The following is a 19,839-nucleotide window of genomic DNA, read 5'->3' as shown; positions in this document are numbered from 1 at the left end:
ATATTTTACATAAAAGCAATGTCTGACAATGTTTATATATATATTAACAACTTCAGACACATTTCTTTATAAGGTGTAATTTTTTTCTGTTAAGATTAAGATGCGTAATACTACAAAAAGGCGTGATATCCGTACAAAATTACCTTTTTTAAAAAAAAGGTAAAAAAAGGCGCCAAGTACACGCATAGTAGTGTATATGTTGTTACCTCGAAAAAAAAAAACAGTGGTAATATTATACCTCAAAAAAATCTAAGTAACAAGTGGTAGACCTAATCTTTGTATCTCGAAAAATCTCGAAAAAACCTAAGCAGTAGTATCTTTACCTAAAAAAAACCGAAGTAACAAGTGGTAGACGTAATCTTTGTATCTCGAAAAATCTTGAAAAAACCTAAGCAGTAGTATTTTTATTTAAAAAAAATTATAACTCAAGTGATACACACCTTATTAAAGATGAGTCGCGCTTCAAGTGATCTATTACAATTACAAAAAAGAAATGATATCTCTTTTTAAATTACAGCGCCAATTACAGAGAGAATATACATTGAGAATCTTTGTATTTTGAAAAATCTCGAAAAAAACCTAAGCAGTAGTATTTTTATTTCCAAACATGTTGTTACCTAGAAAAAAACAGTGGTAATATTATACCTAAAAAAAATCTAATTATATATATACCTTAACAAAATTATTATTATATCACGAAATTGCGTTACCAAACTCAATCCAAGTGATATATATTTCAAAAAATTATCTCACAAAATTGTCTCACAAAAATTGTCTCACAAAATTGTCTGATAAAAATTGTCTCACAAAATTGTCTCACAAAAATTGTCTCACAAAATTATTAAATTACAAAATTGTTACTTTATTCAATCCAAGTGATATCTACCTCGAAAAAACCTAAATAACAAGTGGTATCTATTTAAAAAAAAAATATGTGAAATCTTTTAATACCGCGCCAATTACAAAGAGAGAATATATATATTATATATATACCTTAACAAAATTATTATTATATCACAAAATTGCGTTACCAAACTCAATCCAAGTGATATATATATTTCAAAAAAATATATGAAATCTTTCTTTAAATTACGCCAACTACAAAGAGAATATATATATTGCTTTGAAAAATAATTGTAGTGCAACTACTCTTAAAAAATAAAACAAAATTGTGTTACCTAACTCAACCCAAGTGGTATGTATCTTTGTATTCCTGAGGATCTTTCTATCAACCCAAGTGGTAGTAGTTTTAATTCTCCTTGATAAAATTATAATATTACAAAGAATCATTTAATCATTTTAATCACAAAGAATTAAAGAGGTAACATTATAAAATAAAAATATTTAATTAAAATAAAATAAATAAATTTTTCTTGTAAAAAACTTGGCGCTGCTTTTTTAACCCTTAAATGCCACACCTCTCAAGAATCTCGTAAATGACACATGGGGTCTAAAAGACCCCAGCATGAAAAATGTCTCCTTACTCATTGATTTTTTTATATTTAGTTATGAAAATTATTTTCAATGTTGTTCAAGGCTTAGAAAAGAGAATAAAATGCTTATATTATTAAAATTTCAATTTCAACATAGTATAAAAAATTTAAAAAATTAAATAAACTGAGTACTGCTAAGTGTACAACCGGGTAGGTCAATCACTCAACTATCATCAATGGGAGCATGAGCTCCATTTTTGGGGGAACATTTAAAAATATATCATTGTAAAGGGTCTGGGGTCCGCTGGACCCCGGGTGGCATTTAAGGGTTAATAAAGTCTATCCAGACAAACTTGCATAGGTGCATAAGCATATGCATAAAGAGATGGATTGGTCTATTTCCTTTTGCACATATATCTGAACCAATCAATTTCTTACGCTTATGTTTATGCGCGATGCAAATTTGTCTGGATAGACTTTAAAAAAGCAGCGCCAAGTTTTTTACAAGAAAAATTTATTTATTTTATTTTAATTAAATATTTTTATTTTATAATGTTACCTCTTTAATTCTTTGTGATTAAAATGATTAAATGATTCTTTGTAATATTATAATTTTATCAAGGAGAATTAAAACTACTACCACTTGGGTTGATAGAAAGATCCTCAGGAATACAAAGATACATACCACTTGGGTTGAGTTAGGTAACACAATTTTGTTTTATTTTTTAAGAGTAGTTGCACTACAATTATTTTTCAAAGCAATATATATATTCTCTTTGTAGTTGGCGTAATTTAAAGAAAGATTTCATATATTTTTTTGAAATATATATATCACTTGGATTGAGTTTGGTAACGCAATTTCGTGATATAATAATAATTTTGTTAAGGTATATATATAATATATATATTCTCTCTTTGTAATTGGCGCAGTATTAAAAGATTTCACATATTTTTTTTTTAAATAGATACCACTTGTTATTTAGGTTTTTTCGAGGTAGATATCACTTGGATTGAATAAAGTAACAATTTTGTAATTTAATAATTTTGTGAGACAATTTTTGTGAGACAATTTTGTGAGACAATTTTTGTGAGACAATTTTGTGAGACAATTTTTATCAGACAATTTTGTGAGACAATTTTTGTGAGACAATTTTGTGAGATAATTTTTTGAAATATATATCACTTGGATTGAGTTTGGTAACGCAATTTCGTGATATAATAATAATTTTGTTAAGGTATATATATAATTAGATTTTTTTGAGGTATAATATTACCACTGTTTTTTTCTAGGTAACAACATGTTTGGAAATAAAAATACTACTGCTTAGGTTTTTTTCGAGATTTTTCGAAATACAAAGATTCTCAATGTATATTCTCTCTGTAATTGGCGCTGTAATTTAAAAAGAGATATCATTTCTTTTTTGTAATTGTAATAGATCACTTGAAGCGCGACTCATCTTTAATAAGGTGTGTATCACTTGAGTTATAATTTTTTTTAAATAAAAATACTACTGCTTAGGTTTTTTCAAGATTTTTTGAGATACAAAGATTACGTCTACCACTTGTTACTTCGGTTTTTTTTAGGTAAAGATACTACTGCTTAGGTTTTTTCGAGATTTTTCGAGATACAAAGATTAGGTCTACCACTTGTTACTTAGATTTTTTTGAGGTATAATATTACCACTGTTTTTTTTTTCGAGGTAACAACATATACACTACTATGCGTGTACTTGGCGCCTTTTTTTACCTTTTTTTTAAAAAAGGTAATTTTTACGGATATAATAAAACTAGAAATAGCCCCATATTTCAAAATTTGCAAAAGAACCCCTTTACCGATCATCGCCAAATTCAATACCAACCTTTTTTAAATGATACTCTATCAATTAAAAAAAAAATTCAGCCCGATATCTCAATATTTGCGAAAGTTAGAGCAACCACGGACATTTCTAAAAAAATTCAAAATTTTTTTAAAAAAGAACACCTTTACCGATCATCGCCAAATTCAATACCAACCTTTCTTGAATGATACTCTATCGATTAAAAAAAAAAAAAACAGCCCGATATCTCAATATTTGCGGAAGTTAGAACAACCACGGACATTTCTAAAAAAATTCAAAATTTTTAAAAAAAAATTTTTTTAAAAAAGAACCCCTTTACCAATCGTCGCCAAATTCAATACCAACCTTCCTTGAATGATACTCTATCGATTAAAAAAGAAAAAACAGTCCGATATCTCAATATTTGCGGAAGTTAGAGCAACCACGGACATCATGCAATCGTAAAGATTTGGTAAGTTTAGCTGTTTTTAAACAGAAATCGGTAACCCCTTTATTATTAGCAATTTTTATTAATTCTATTATATTCTTCAGTTTTTTCTACCCCCATTTCATATATAATTCGTTAAGATTTGGTTGATTAGTTCTGAAGTTATAAAAATTTCGGTAAACTTGGTTATTCTTTTTAACAGAAATCGGTGTAACCCCTTTATTATTAACAATTTTTATTAATTCTATTATATTCTTCAGTCTTTTCTACCCCTATTTCATATATAATTCATTCAGATTTGGTTGATCAGTTCTGGAGTTATAGAAATTTCTGTAAATTTGGCACAGACATACATACACACATACCGACATTTTTTTTAATGCAATATTTCGACGTTTTAAAACACTCTGAACATATTGACATTAAAAACTCAAAAAACAATCTTTTCTTTGGTTTCTTCTACCCCTATTTTATATATAATTCTTTTAAATTTGGTTGATTAGAGCCAACTTTATACGCAATCAAAGGTTCATATACGAATTTACGAAAACAAAGCTTCCTCTATGAGGAAGCAAAAATAAAAGCGTAAGAAGAATCTAGCAAATAAATCAACGGATGTAATACTTAAATTGCCGATACCGTAATTGCCGAGAATTATAATTCGAGAATCTCACCTGTGGTCCTTCAGTACCAGGCAGCCCACGTAGACCAGATTCACCGGTATCTCCCCTTTCTCCTTTCGGTCCTGGCAATCCGTCAAAGCCAGCCAGACCAGAGTCACCTTTCAGTCCCTTCGGTCCAACTCGACCATCAAATCCGGACAATCCAGGTTCGCCGGATTGTCCTTTCTTACTGCCCGCAGATATTCCTGGTTCTCCGCGGTAATCTTTCGGCCCAGGTGCTCCGGGAAAGCCTTGCAATCCTTCCAAACCTGGCATACCCGGTTGGCCGACGAATCCTCGCAGACCTGATCAAAACATGCAATAATAAAAATTAATTAATGTTAATTGTTTTATTTTATACTATTATCATTTAATTAACTTTAAAGAGAAATTGATTAAATATAATAACGGTTATTACCTGGTTCTCCAACTATTCCTTTATGACCGCGAAGGCTGTGGCCTATATCGCCAGATTCCTTTAGGTCCGTTCGGGCCATATTCACCAGGAGCTCCTTTTTGTCCTGGACGTCCTGGAATACCAGGTCTACCATCGAGACCAGCATGACCAAGCTCACCAGGTTCAGCGAATTCACCAGGTAATCCTATGGCAAACAAATAAGAATTTAATATTAACTGAGATAAAATGTCAAGTCTTCAGATATCTAGATTAAAACAGAAAAAAGATATTTTTAGATTTTTATTGATAAAATGTATATCATAGCATTAATAAAACATATAATAATTTCTAAAATTACATACTATTATTAAAAAGATTTATCGTATATTCCGACTATTAATTCTAATAAAACTGTTGGAGTGTAAGTTCGTGCACGTGGGCAAGATTTAGAACAGTTTATTACAAGTTGCAGTGGTACATATGTGCGATCACGAACTATCACGGGTGACCGCAGTCACGAGCGATCACGACTCACAATTACTATGTTTACGCTCCGGAGTCCGCCACGTGAGTGAGCTCCGCGCTTTATGTCTCCTCACGATCGCGAGATCCTTCGTCAGCATGCGAACACGCATCGGCCGCGTGCAGCTTCAATGTACTTTCACATATACACAACTTGTTAGAAATTATATATTTCTAACAAAAACTTTATGAAAGAGTGGTATGATAATTTCTAACGTGTCAAATGTAAAGATTAAAAACTGATTAAGATTAAATATTAAAGAAAAATAAGGAACTATTACTACGTTTATGCGAACGTTACTTCTGTAGTAACTTACGATAATTCCTTCGTGTAAACGGGATTTTGTAGTAACTTACGATAATTTACTCCGCATAAACGAGTGAATTATCGTAAGTTACTGCAGAAGTAACGCTCGCGTAAACGTAGTATGTGTCCATTAAGTAAATATACGTATATATTTTATGAATTAACACGAATTGCTTTCCCGTCAAGAAATATTCCTCAAATAGTATGTTAAATATGAATACTAACATCTTCACGATAAAACATTTTAAACTTAATTAATTATTGCAGTTTATATATAATCTTAAAAATTACATAAATATATATGTAGAGATACACATATATATGTGTTCATTAAGTGAATACACGTAGGTATATATGAAGAAAATAACATCTACAAATTTTCTTTTCGGAGTATGTTGTCATGTCGAATTTTCACACTACTGCCGATAATGGTCTGTTCTTTTTCGCTACACTTCTAAACTAGTGCAATAAGTTCACTTGTTGTACTAGTGCAGAAGTGCAGCGAAAAAGAACATTAATACAAAGATTTATTTAAATTACAAAAAAAGCGACTTTTTCCAAATAAAAATTACAATGAAGATGTCATCCCCAAATGATTTCCAATCGATTCCATTTATAATAAACATTAAACATAGTCGCTATCTGCTAACTTGACGCTCGATAAATTTTGTTAATAACAAAAAACCTATTCTTTCCCAAATGTTTAAACAATTTTCCCAAACTTCCCCAAATGATTCCCAAATTATATGAAAAAGAATAATTCAAAAATATTCAATTTGTCTGCTAACTCTACGGCGGTGCCAGATGGTGACAGGTGAAGAGACAGCTCAAGCCGAGTCGCAGGCCGCGATATAAAGGTTGGTGATGTGCTGAAACAGAAAGGAGAAAATAATTAGAGACATTAAATAACTAGAAATAGAATCATACGATTGTGATAACGAAAAGCGTGATAATTAACTCTAATTATTAATAAGATTTCATACTTACCTATTTTGACACATATATATATTCGATATAAAGTTTATTTGATATCACAAAGCTCTTCCAAACGAGTTAATATAATGTAATAATAATGTTTAGATATAGTGTTGTTTCAATAGAAATAACGGTACACATATATGATAAGATATATTCCTTAATTATGATGTACGATAATAATTTCTATATAATTGCGATAAGATTATTAGAGCGCGATAGCTCATAAGAGTGCCCTAGTCATAAAGGGTTATACTTTTATTTAGCTTGACACATAAAGTCAAAAACAAGTATTTTAATTTTATTTAGCCAAAAGTTACATTTCGAGACGAAATGGGCAAAAGCGGAATGCAACATCAGTTTTTGATATTTTATAATAGATTCATATTATGTGGGTCAAGACGAGTCCAAACATGCCCTATGCACGATAACTTTGTCATTGAATCAATTCTACCCTGGTAAAATTTCCGGACAGAAACGGTCAGAACGCGCACCTATCTGTTTCTGTCAGCAAAATTGTGTGTTTCTAACCACGCAATGGCCTAGTTTACACCGACCGTTTGATACGCGTACCAAGTACTGTATCCGTATCAAATTCGTATCAAATTTCGGTTTACACCGGGATAACCCGAGATTTGATACGGATTTGATACGGATATAGTACTTGGTACGCGTATCAAACGGTCGCGGTGTAGAGAGCCTCAATTACGGGCAGATACGGTTAGGAACAGGTTACGCAATCTATCGGCTTCTGGCCGTAAAAGCGGATAGGTATGGCATGCATGGCTAACTGCATCTAACCGGTTTCTATCGGAATGGAACTTATCCGTGTGTATCTGCATCCTGTCCGCATCACACTGCAAATACATAGACGTATTCTGTCAGTTTCTGACTGCAATTACGTGTACGCATTTTGTCCGGTACTGATTGGAAATGCATCTATATCTATTCTGTCCGTTTTTAACGGCAATGGCGTATACGCATCCAGACTGCTTCTATCTGCACGTGCGTATACGCGTCCTGTCCGTCTCTACCTGGTAAAACGTAAACTTAACCTGTCCGTCTTTGACTGCAAATACGTATATGGATCCTGTCCGGTTTTGACTGAATTTGCGTATACGCATCTAGACTGCTGCTATCTGCACGTGCGTATACGCGTTCTGTCCGTCTCTGCCTGGTAAGACGTAAACGTAATTTGTCCGTCTTTGACTGCAAGTACGTATATGGTCCGGTTTTGACTGAATTTGCGTATAGGTATCCTGTCTGTGTCAGTCTGCAATTACGTGTACCTATTTTGTCTGTTTCTGACTGCAAATACATTACATACCTACCCAGATAGCCAAATCTGTTCGAACAAATAATGCCAAATACTTGCTACAAATTTTGGTTTCAGAAATGGTACAAATTTGCATCAAAATTTGTTTTATCAAATGTTGTCGACAAACTGCTAGCAAATACGTATCAAAACATGCGTACACAATTGACGCCAAATTGATACCAAATATCGAGCAAAGCTTAGTAGTACCTGATAACAAATTGGCACCAAATTGCTGTTAAAGTTTGTTGACTAAACCTAACGCCAAATTGATGCCAAATATTGAGCAAATTTTGGTAACAAAACTTAAGAACAAATTGACGCCAAATACCAAGCGATGTTTAGGGCGTTTCATTCAGATGGCGCGACACGTGAGTCGCCACTTTCAACGCGCCCCCACCTCCTTCCTCGCTCTTGTTCAGTGTCATGGCCGCTCTTGCTGCGTTTCTTCGGACGAGACGAGTACGTTTTCCTTCTTTCGTAACTGATTGAGCTAAGCGGCACGTATTCTGGAGACCAACCGAGCGAGATTCGACTTCCCAAGGAGAGCTCACCGCCAGGAAAAGGAGAGCTTGTGTGAGGGAGGATTGAGGCGAGGAGTCCGGTCCAGCGAGCAGGGCCCTTCCGATATTCTCATTTGGGACGCCATATTGGAAGATCGACATTGATCGTGGTAGTACAAGGGGCTCTGCAAGGTTAATTTTCGTCTTAAGATCTGGAATTGCTCTCATTCTTGTGGCTCTGGTTTATATTCTAGCCCTAGAATTGATCTCGTAGACAAAAGCAGAGGCCCCCCCTCTCTTTTCTTTTCTTTTTTTTCTTTTCTTTTCTTACTTTGATTTCAATCAGTAATCCAGACTCCTTAATTCCGCCCTGTAAGATCTGGTTAATTCTCGTCTTGAAATCTTGGAATTGCTCTCATTCTTGTGGGTCTGGTTTATATTCTAGCCCTAATGTAATTTTAATATATGCATTACAATTTTACACTGTCAAATAATAAATAATATCGTTTGATAATAATAACAACAGTATAGATAATAGTAACAATTTTATTACTTGACTTATTTCATTCTATTTTTGACAACTCGTATATACATTAATTGTGGCTAAGGTCTATACTATGTCATAGTGTAGATCTTAGCTACATTTCTGGCAAGTCAGTCCAAAGTATGCGGCTTTGTTCTCTATCCTTTTTATCTGTAGCAATTTTATTTCTTTTTATTTTTTAATTATTTTTTATGTATTATCTCTTATGTATCAGGTTTCTGAAGAAGACTAAGTTATAAAGTCGAAACGTAAAACGTTAATTGTATTTAAAATTTGTTTAATTAAACGAGATTTTGTTTTTAAATTTAAATTGATGACCTTTTTATAACTCGAGAAAATCAGCCAGCCTTCCATCCTATAAGTTTATTTTGTACTGTTAGTTTAATTAATTTAGTTATATTTTTTTCCATTAACATTCCATTTGTTATAGTGATTGTGCAGTAGAAAATCTGAAAAAATAAATGTTTTTAAAAAGTAAAGATAGTATATATTTTGAAATCTATGTATTTTATGTAAACATAACATTTAAATTTATTTGCAGTTTATTTTAGAACATGCCAAAAAACACCGTTTCATAAGCTTTCTAAGAAAGTTAAAAGGCAGAAAGTGAATGTTGAAGTTGTAGAAGAACTCAATTCAACAGATTCTTTAATTGAATTCGATCAGTCGCATATTCAGCAAGCACATGCTTCCGTTAAAAGCCAAAGTTCCGTAATACTAGATTTTCTTCATAATCAAAAAGAATCTGAACTTTCTCATTATTCTTAACTTTTTCATCATTCTGAACTTTCTCACCATTCTGAATTTTCTAATAATTCTGATCATTTTGAGTACTCTGAACACTTTGATTTCAAAAATAACGATAATTATAGAGATATATTTAACATTAACAGACACACCGGCAACAATAACGAGGCTCATTCAGATGACAACGATGATAATTCTGAAAACTGCGAGAATAGTGATGAGAATAAAAAATATTCGAAATGTTTCGTGAAAATAAGAGTTATAAAGAAGAGTTATAAGAGTATAAAGAGTTATACTCTTATAGTCTTAAAGAAGAGTTATAAGAGTATAAAGAATATGTAATATTATGTAATAAAATGTTTTATTCTACTTGCCGTTTGAATCTGATTAAGGCAAAATTGTAATATTAGTTTGAAATAGAAACAATTTAAAACAATTTAAAATACAAGGGAAATGCTTTAGTTTTATAACTATTATATTCTTGCAATATTAAAAATTTTACATATTCTTTCTTTGATTAAAATATTTCTCAAAATAATCTTGGAACTGTTGATGAAATATCGTGTATTTTTTTATCAGACACATTACATTTTTATTTTTAAGTAGTAATTTTTTTCTGTGGTATACATATGTATAGCATTAACAAGGTGTACAACTAAAAAGGTTACAGATTATTATTTTTAAAAAACTAAGAGAAATATTAAATTGTTGTTTTCTTTAGAAATAATAGTCCGTAACACCTTTAGCTTCACACCATGTACATACTGTTTATAAGATTATAAGATATATTGTTTATAAGATTAAGATGCGTAACACTACAAAAAGGCGTGATATCCGTACAAAATTACCTTTTTTAAAAAAAAGGTAAAAAAGGCGCCAAGTACACGCATAGTAGTGTATATGTATTATGTTGTTACCTCGAAAAAAACAAAGTGGTAGTATAATACCTCCAAATAGCTTTACCCTGTACATACTGTTTATAAAATGCGTAATACTACAAAAAGGCGTGATATCCGTACAAAATTACCTTTCTTAAAAAAAAGGTAAAGAAAGGCGCCAAGTACACGTATAGTAGTGTATATGTTGTTACCTCGAAAAAAAAGAAAGTGGTAGTATTATACCTCGAAAAAACCTAAGTAACAAGTGGTAGACGTACTCTTTGTATCTCGAAAAATCTCGAAAAAATCTAAGCAGTAGTATCTTTATTTCCAAAAAATTATAACCCAAGTGATACACATCACAAAATTATGTTACCTTATCAAAGAAGAGTCGCGCTTCAAGTGATCTATTACAATTACAAAAAAGAAATGATATCTCTTTAAATTACAGCGCCAATTACAGAGAGAACATATATATTGCCTCAAAAAATAATTGTTGCACTACTTTGAAAAATCTTTACATGGTGTCAATTAGAAAAAGAATGTATGATAACAATTTTATAAGATTAAAAAATTTTATTTAAATTTAACAAGGGAATACAAGATATTTAAATACAAAGTTTACATGTGTATTTTTTAGTGGTCACAAAGAATTACAGAGGAACAGTACAAAATAAAAATATTTTATTAAAATATTTAATCCAACGAGGGAATACAAGGTATTTAAATACAAAGTTTATATATGTATTTTTCAATAGAATAAAAGATTTAATCACAAAGAATAACAGAGGTAACAGTACAAAATAAAAATATTTTATTAAAATACATAAATTTTTCTTGTAAAAAAACTTGGCGCTGCTAGACCTCGAAATTTTAAATAAATAAGGACAACAATAAATAAAAATAATTCAGAGAAGAATGCTACGGGAGTAACAAAATGATTATCAGCGTGGTGTGTATGTGCGAGCGAGTGATATGGGTGTGCGTGACGACGGCGAATAATGCGGCTTATAATTAAGTATAGGATAAGTTTATTTATTTATTTAAAATTTCGAGGTCTAGCAGCGCCAAGTTTTTTTACAAGAAAAATTTATGTATTTTAATAAAATATTTTTATTTTGTACTGTTACCTCTGTAATTCTTTGTGATTAAATCTTTTATTCTATTGAAAAATACATATATAAACTTTGTATTTAAATACCTTGTATTCCCTCGTTGGATTAAATATTTTAATAAAATATTTTTATTTTGTACTGTTCCTCTGTAATTCTTTGTGACCACTAAAAAATACACATGTAAACTTTGTATTTAAATATCTTGTATTCCCTTGTTAAATTTAAATAAAATTTTTTAATCTTATAAAATTGTTATCATACATTCTTTTTCTAATTGACACCATGTAAAGATTTTTCAAAGTAGTGCAACAATTATTTTTTGAGGCAATATATATGTTCTCTCTGTAATTGGCGCTGTAATTTAAAGAGATATCATTTCTTTTTTGTAATTGTAATAGATCACTTGAAGCGCGACTCTTCTTTGATAAGGTAACATAATTTTGTGATGTGTATCACTTGGGTTATAATTTTTTGGAAATAAAGATACTACTGCTTAGATTTTTTCGAGATTTTTCGAGATACAAAGAGTACGTCTACCACTTGTTACTTAGGTTTTTTCGAGGTATAATACTACCACTTTCTTTTTTTTCGAGGTAACAACATATACACTACTATACGTGTACTTGGCGCCTTTCTTTACCTTTTTTTTAAGAAAGGTAATTTTGTACGGATATCACGCCTTTTTGTAGTGTTACGCATCTTAATCTTATAAACAATATATCTTATAATCTTATAAACAGTATGTACAAGGTGTGAAGCTAAAGGTGTTACGGACTATTATTTCTAAAGAAAACAACAATTTAATATTTCTCTTAGTTTTTTAAAAATAATAATCTGTAACCTTTTTAGTTGTACACCTTGTTAATGCTATACATATGTATACCACAGAAAAAAATTACTACTTAAAAATAAAAATGTAATGTGTCTGAAGTTGTTAATAATAGGTAAAACGTTTGACACACACACACACACACACACACACACACACACACACACACACACACACACACACACACACACACACACACACACACACACACACACACCCGCGCGCGCGCGCGCGCGCCTTAGGGTAGCAGAAGAGAGAACAAGAGAAAAGTATCTTCGCGAACAATGGAGCTAGTCTCATGACGATGAGTCAAGTATGTACAAGAGCGAGATCGCAATGACCGATATGCAAGTGGATTAACCTAGTCGCGAAACGTTCACCCGTTATACTGTTGAAGAACCGACCGCATAACATTCCGTCTTTTTCTAATCCCGCTGTGAATCGATTTTCCAGCTAACGTATATCTTATGTCTTCGCAAAGCGTAACTTTTAAATCCTTTAGGAAGATCAATCACTTCAAGACGACACATTTTTTTAGAGCGATTGAAGAGAAAGACAGAGAGCTTGTAAATGTCGCGAATAACGTCTTGGACGAGTATAGTAGCGTATACGTCAAGTTGGGAGGCGAATAGAAGTTAAGCAATAGAGAAAAAAAAGACAGACCAAGATATGCGAGTTAATTCAGTTATGATATATTTTTATATATTTTACAGAAGACGTATAAAAGATGTAAGAGGACTTGCGGTAAAAATTCATGCAAGTCTTAAGGATGTATCACACGTACAATCTTAGACAAAAGTGCATGAAATTTGAAATACTTGAATATCTACGCCTAACGCATAGTAAATCTAGATGTAAGATACTCAAATAATAGTAGGAGTCTTATTTTTACTCCTACAAAGGTATTTTTTACTTTACAAATGTTTTTTCCAGTATTATTTGCAATTTTTGTAATTTATGAGCCTAAACTTTTGGCAGTGAAAATGCCCTGATTTCAACTTTATAACGTCAAATTATTTCAAAGCGAAAGACATTATTCAGCAGTGCTGATAAACAAATGTGACTTTAATAACGTCAAAAAAGATAAATATGTATCATAAATGATAATTTTGAATATTATTTATTATAAACATTGTTATGCGACTCTCTATGACTCGATTCACGTAGGTTGGCAGCCTTGCACAGTACCAAAACAGTGCGAGACTTGATGCGAGCTGCGAGGTTATGTCTGTTCGTTTACATTTTTACAATGTCAGACACAAAAAGTTATCGGTGGAAAGGCAAAATAGTGACAAAAGCAGTTTATAAAAAAAGACTCGCTCGACGAAAAGCTATACGTGTAGCGACAGCCACAGCCATAGGTTATGATTCGCTTGCCCAGCTGATTGCGACGTTGCCGCGCTTTCACGAGATGTTCGTGCCGACAGCAAAATTATCTCAAGTTATAATTTATTTCTTTAAAACGGTGTAGTGAAGACAATTGAAACTTGGCAGATATTTTCATCTATTCGTATACTAGATGTACAAAAAAATTCAAAATATTGGTAGCGCTCCTTCAACATTTTTTTAGCTGTTTTATCCGCCAAAATCGTCTCTTCCCATAAGAATACGTGTAAAATCAGTGAAAATTAAAATCGTTATATCTCAGCAACCGTTTAGTGGATTCGTTTCTACTTTTTTGTAGCACATCAGGAAGACTAAAAGAACATTCTCACAAATTTTTATCCACTTGGTAGCGCTTTGAAAATAGGTGCAATACATCCTTAATAACTTCAAGGATTAAACTGACGAATATACAAAAGCTACTAAATGTACTCAAAGCTACTTAATGATTAATACAATGCTAAATGAAGTGTTGTACAAAATTTGAATAGAGTCAAAGATTGCGGTCAGCTACATATTATATACACGAAAATTATTATATACACGAAAATGAATTACGAATGATTATTACGTAACGATGTTTATTGCGCTATATTTTCGCTTTGTTAAAAAATTATAATAAATTATAATAAATTGAGTTAATCGCAGCGCGCGACAAAGTTATGTAGGTGAGCACTGTGAGCGATTTAATGATTGTAACCTTACTTGTATACATTTCCTAGAAAAATATTTCTATATTATGTTTAACAACAATATTAAATATTAACATTTCATAACTGCCAAACGTTTCCAGTTGAGCGCAATTGCACGAGTTACGAATCATTTATAGACTCTTTTTCTCAGTTAACTAGTTTCTACTGCATTGAAATCTTGCATAGAAAAAAATGTATTAGCATATCGCGCAAGAATCATCGATATCTAAGTAAACAATTAATCAAATATATACAGTATATATGCGTACATCTGGATTAATCCGAAAGCTTAGTCTCCATCTTTTGAAACATAAAATAATTTTATGCCACAACAGTGAAGTGCGGAATATTAAATAAAATGCGCCATTTAACAATAACTTCTAAGGTAACAAGTTTAATCTACGGTGGCCTAAATTTAAACGTGAAAAGAAATTAAATTATTTCAATGAGTTCTCGAATCGTCCCCAATCAGAAATAGACATGAGTCACGTAGAAACGAATTTCCTAATTCGTCTGAGTTATTCGATACAATGTTCTAGTTTAAATGTGACACTACTTTGTAAAATGTTAAAAGTTTTATTGTTTTCTCTACTCTACGATCAATATAACAATCTTTATAAATTTCTTTCTAAATAAAAATATTCTACACAATCGGAAAACTATTTTACAACATGAGTAAAGAACGAAGTCAAAAAGCGAAATAATCAATTTTGACGCGATTAAAGGGGATCATCAATGGCGATTGTATTAAACTCTAGTCCATACTGACTAAGAATCGCGGATTATGCGTGAAAATTGTAGAGTTTCTTGACAACTCTTATGTACAGATGGATTCAAGTGTTTCTGGCTTCATTCATCTGGTCCCATGCCTACTTGTTCAGCATGTCCGTTCATTACCAGTTCTTCAGTAAGGGAAATTAGCTTTAAAAAATCAATTAATTTCAATTAATTTGCGCATCTGCAAAGAGATTCTCGAAGATTGGATAATAATAACTACTTACCTCATAATTTTGTATCATAAAATAAATATTTGCATAAATATTAGTTTGAATGCGACCTTCAATCTGAGTTTGGGCAGCAACTCCCTTTGAGGAACAATTTTGTACCACATTGTAAGCTTCTGTCGACCATTTACCTGCAAAAGAGTAACATCAAAGTATAATTACATATCCAAAGATAAATAATTTTGAGTGTAGAAATGTATATATCTAAAATCTACTTACACGTAGGAGTTGATATTAATCTCGTTGATTGAAATGTGGCTTGGATCAGTCAACTCGCGAAACTGTAATATAATAATAAATCGATTAGAATTTTCGGAAACATTACTTCATACGATTCTTTCACACGATGACGGTTAATGTTAATTTCGTTTAAAGGATTCAGATTCAAAGGACTGTAAATATTATAACCAGATAAATAACTTTGTTTCATCGTACAATTGATTCATTATACAACAGATTGTAATATATTACAATATATATACATATATATATATGTATATATATTATAATATATATATATATATATATATATATATATATATATGTATATATATTGTAGCTACATTGTATTTTTAAGGACTGTGATTTTAATTCATTCAGTTATGTGATAATATTTAATTCATTTACTATCGAGTAAAGATGTAGCTCTACTAAATTACAGTCCTTTGAATCTGAATCCTTTAAACGAAATTGGACAATTCGTTGAATCTAAGTTTATCAGATTTTATCTTTCTTCCTATTTTTATCCGACACTGTATACTTGTCAAAACTTTTCGTTGGATCAAAAGGTTCCCATCTACTCGCTGGAAAAATGTGTTTGTTCCTCTCGTACCATGATCTAATGAGAAATAACATAAAAGAGAATTATACAAAGTATTCTTTTAATGATAAATACCTAAGTAAAATTTTTCCGGCATGTGATTCCTCGGTTTCGACAGAAGCATCGTGCATAACACGAATATCATCGTGAACGTCAAATGTGAACAGAGGTTCGCTTTTTCCTCGTGCCTAATTGCAATATTACATACATTAAAATAACATGCCAACATTGTGATATTGCTTCATAAGTTTTATCATTTAGTATCTTTACCTTAGTTACAATAAAATCGTAAAACGTATAATGGTGCGGTAATATAAGAAAGATCCTTCTTGACATACATTAACTGATCTGCCATTACTGTTTTAAGCTCGCTGAATTCACGCTTCAGAACTTCTAAACATCTCTGAAGAAGCTGATAGATAGAATTACCTGTATGTGAAAATTTAATTTATGCAGTAGAACATTATTATATATCACGCCAATGTTACTCCAAAAGTGACACTGGAGTATTTTAATAACTTAAAAATTCTCTAAATTACTGAGACATTCACCTTTCTTCATTATAACACTCTGACGATAGCCAGATCCATCCCAATAACTGAATGTGATCTCAATTTCTTCTTCCTTCAACGCGTTCTGCTTTCTAGCCCATTCTTGCCTCAATTCTTCCTTAAGTTTATTTTCCTCCTCCTCCCTTTCCCTATCTGGCAAGAAACTTGTATCTACATCTGGATTTTTCTTAATCTTCTTAATCGCGAGGCCATCAGATTGCTCATTTTCTGACTGCGGGGATTTTTCGGCATTGTCTTCGTCCAGATTAAAAGACAAAGCTTGAATCTGTCTCTTCTGTTTGTTCTTTTCTTTTCCTGCTCTTTTTCACGTTCCTTGTATCAAAGCATGATATGTATGACTAGATGACATTCAGAGCACTGGGGGAAAATCACATAACATTCAGAGCACTGGGCAGAAATCACACACATATATATATATATATATATATATATATATATATATATATATTCACGGCAAACCGCATATATATAACATCGTGTTATTTTTATTACATTTAGGAAAATTATTTCATACTAACTCAATAGACGTTAAACTTGCATACATAGGGAGCTTTCCAGCAAGTGACACAAGCCGACACAAACGTCGTTCTATCTTTCTTTTTTGGCAATGAGTAACAAAGACAAAACGATACCTGTGTCGACTTGTGTCGCTTGCTGGAAAGCTCCCATAAGTGAATCTCGCGTTTTATGTAAAATTTTGTAAGAAATCGGTAATCTAACCTATACTACGTTTACGCGAACGTTACTTAATTCTGTAGTAACTTACGAAGAACGATACGATAATTCCTCCGCATAAACGGGAGATTTTATAGTAACTACGATGAGATATCGTTTGTATAAGTTACTACAGAAGTAAATACTCACGTAAACGTAAACTATTATAATTCCTGTCACATGCACTTAGTCGCGTAAAAGAGTCACGGTGCGGTTTCGCTTCGCGTCGTATAATAATAGGATAATTACATGTAAATAAAACAATTACCTTGAATCAGAAAAAATATTAACGTCGCGTCGCGTAAAGAGTCACGATCGGTCTCGCTCCGCGCGTATTTGACGTGGGACACTACCGTGTTATAGGTAACTGACTGTGTGACAGCGCGCTGAGCGCACTATCTGCACTGCGCGCAGTACACACACGTATACATATGTGCATATCGAAACTGGCGATACTAGCACCGCCCTGGTGTCGAAAAAGTGAAAGTGACGCGACTCCAGCCAATGAAATGATGGCATGGCATGAGAGACGGTCGACGTAGACGACGACGTATCTTAAAAATAAATTTTCACATTTGGACTTTGCGTCGCAATATCTCCGCTCGTAGGGCACGTAGCGGAAATATTATAAGAGAAACCCCCCCCCTAATTCGACCCCAAGCTATCGATCAAGCCTACTTAGAACTTGATCCGTTCACTCGTTATCGAGATCTCAACATCTCGAGTACTCGCAAATCGTCGCGTCGCGTAAAAGAGTCACGGTCGGTCTCGCTCCGCGTGTACTTGGCGCGAGACACTACCGTGTCTCTTGATCTGTAAAAGTTTAAAGTTTTGTTTGAATAGTTTAAAAGTTTTGTTTAAAACGGTTTAAAAGTTTGTTTGAACAGTTTTTTTTCTGCTGTATATTAATTTCTATTACATCAAACACTACAAAATTCACTTCGGTTGCTTGCACCTAAATGATGTATATTATTCTTTTGTTATTTCTTTCTGACAACAGTACTGCATTATTCCATCGTAATCGACGAACTATGCACATTGTGAACATTTGTTTATTTCAATTTTGCATTCTTGCAATAATAAATCGTGTTTCAAGTTTGAATTAGTTGTTTAAATATGCACGGTAGTTATTATTGTATGATTAAAGAAAGGAAAGTTAGTAGTATTAGGCTTATAAGAATATTGTTTTAGATGCATTTTCATAGAAATTATACTCGTGTTTTCAGTAAGATTCTATAAATCCTTCTTATACCGGCCAATGCATTATCTGCGCACGGAGTATGTGTTCCAGGCATTATATAAGATTCTCGAGTGTTTACAAATATTGTATGTGCTGTTGACAAAGTTAAATGTTTGCATATGTCAGTAAATTCACATTGTATAACATTTACTGTAATTAATATATAATTAATTACTTTATTGCCACCGTTAGATTTTATAAATGTCTTATAATGTTTTATAAATATAAAGATTTCTTTTAACATATGTAACATATGTATAAAATAATTTATTGTAAATCAATAACAAATTATATGCTTTTTTATAATTTAATGCTTTTAATTTTTCCTAAAAAAAAAAATATTAGTATTTATTAATGGCTACGTAACAAGGCTTGCTGCAATTTGGCGTCAAGCTGTGTCATCAAGATTTGCTCGGTATTTGGTGTCAATTTGGCGTCAAGTTCTTTCGTCAAGGTTTGCTCGCAATTTGGCACAAATTTGCTGTCGCGCTTTTGTTGGCAAGCCTTGTTCACAATATGGCGCAAATTTGCCGTTGAACTTTTGCTGCCCTGTTTTGCTCGATATTTGGCGTCAATTTGGTGTCAAGTCATGTACACAAGCTTTGCTAGCAAAACACAAGCGTATTGCAGACACAGATCGCACCGAATTTGTCGACAAGTTTTGCGCGTATTTGGTGTCAATTTGGTTACAATTTGCTGACAAATTGTTTACTGGGTATATTCTGTCCACTGGTAGCTGTAATTGTGTATACGCACCATGTGCGTCTCTCCAGTATACATATACGTATGCGTATCCTGTCCGTCTCTAACTGCATTAATATGTAGCGTATCCTATCCGTGCCTGCGGCTGGGAATATACCTCTTCTCATCCTCTCCGCATCCGAATACAATATTACGTAGGGTCGCATCCCGTTCACGTCGA

The 19,839-nt window shown here is 32.3% G+C and overlaps 3 long non-coding RNA genes across 5 annotated transcripts; all 3 read right to left on the bottom strand.

Moving 5' to 3' along the window:
* Positions 1-8,911: 8,911 nt before the first annotated feature.
* On the bottom strand, positions 8,912-19,628 carry LOC139781992 (uncharacterized). 2 transcript variants are annotated; one of them, XR_011720751.1, is made up of 3 exons: positions 18,930-19,628; positions 9,242-9,372; positions 8,912-9,073 (listed from the first exon to the last, which is right to left on the bottom strand). It is a non-coding gene; the product is annotated as an uncharacterized lncRNA (long non-coding RNA). The 2 variants fall into 2 exon arrangements; XR_011720750.1 differs by having other exon boundaries at positions 8,912-9,372.
* LOC139781989 (uncharacterized) lies at positions 15,124-15,861 on the bottom strand. Its single transcript, XR_011720747.1, has 3 exons — positions 15,791-15,861; positions 15,569-15,702; positions 15,124-15,488 (listed from the first exon to the last, which is right to left on the bottom strand). It is a non-coding gene; the product is annotated as an uncharacterized lncRNA (long non-coding RNA).
* Positions 16,162-18,028, bottom strand: LOC139781990 (uncharacterized). Of its 2 annotated transcripts, XR_011720749.1 has the most exons (4): positions 17,946-18,028; positions 16,943-17,320; positions 16,662-16,820; positions 16,162-16,579 (listed from the first exon to the last, which is right to left on the bottom strand). It is a non-coding gene; the product is annotated as an uncharacterized lncRNA (long non-coding RNA). The 2 variants fall into 2 exon arrangements; XR_011720748.1 differs by having other exon boundaries at positions 16,162-16,820.
* Positions 19,629-19,839: the final 211 nt, after the last annotated feature.

Source organism: Temnothorax nylanderi, unplaced genomic scaffold (genome assembly GCF_030848795.1).
Source record: "Temnothorax nylanderi isolate EJ_2023f unplaced genomic scaffold, tnyl_v1.0 TNYL_tig0379_pilon, whole genome shotgun sequence".
In the NCBI taxonomy this organism is placed as follows: Eukaryota; Metazoa; Arthropoda; class Insecta; order Hymenoptera; family Formicidae; genus Temnothorax; species Temnothorax nylanderi.
This window is presented reverse-complemented; position numbering and strand designations above follow the sequence as displayed.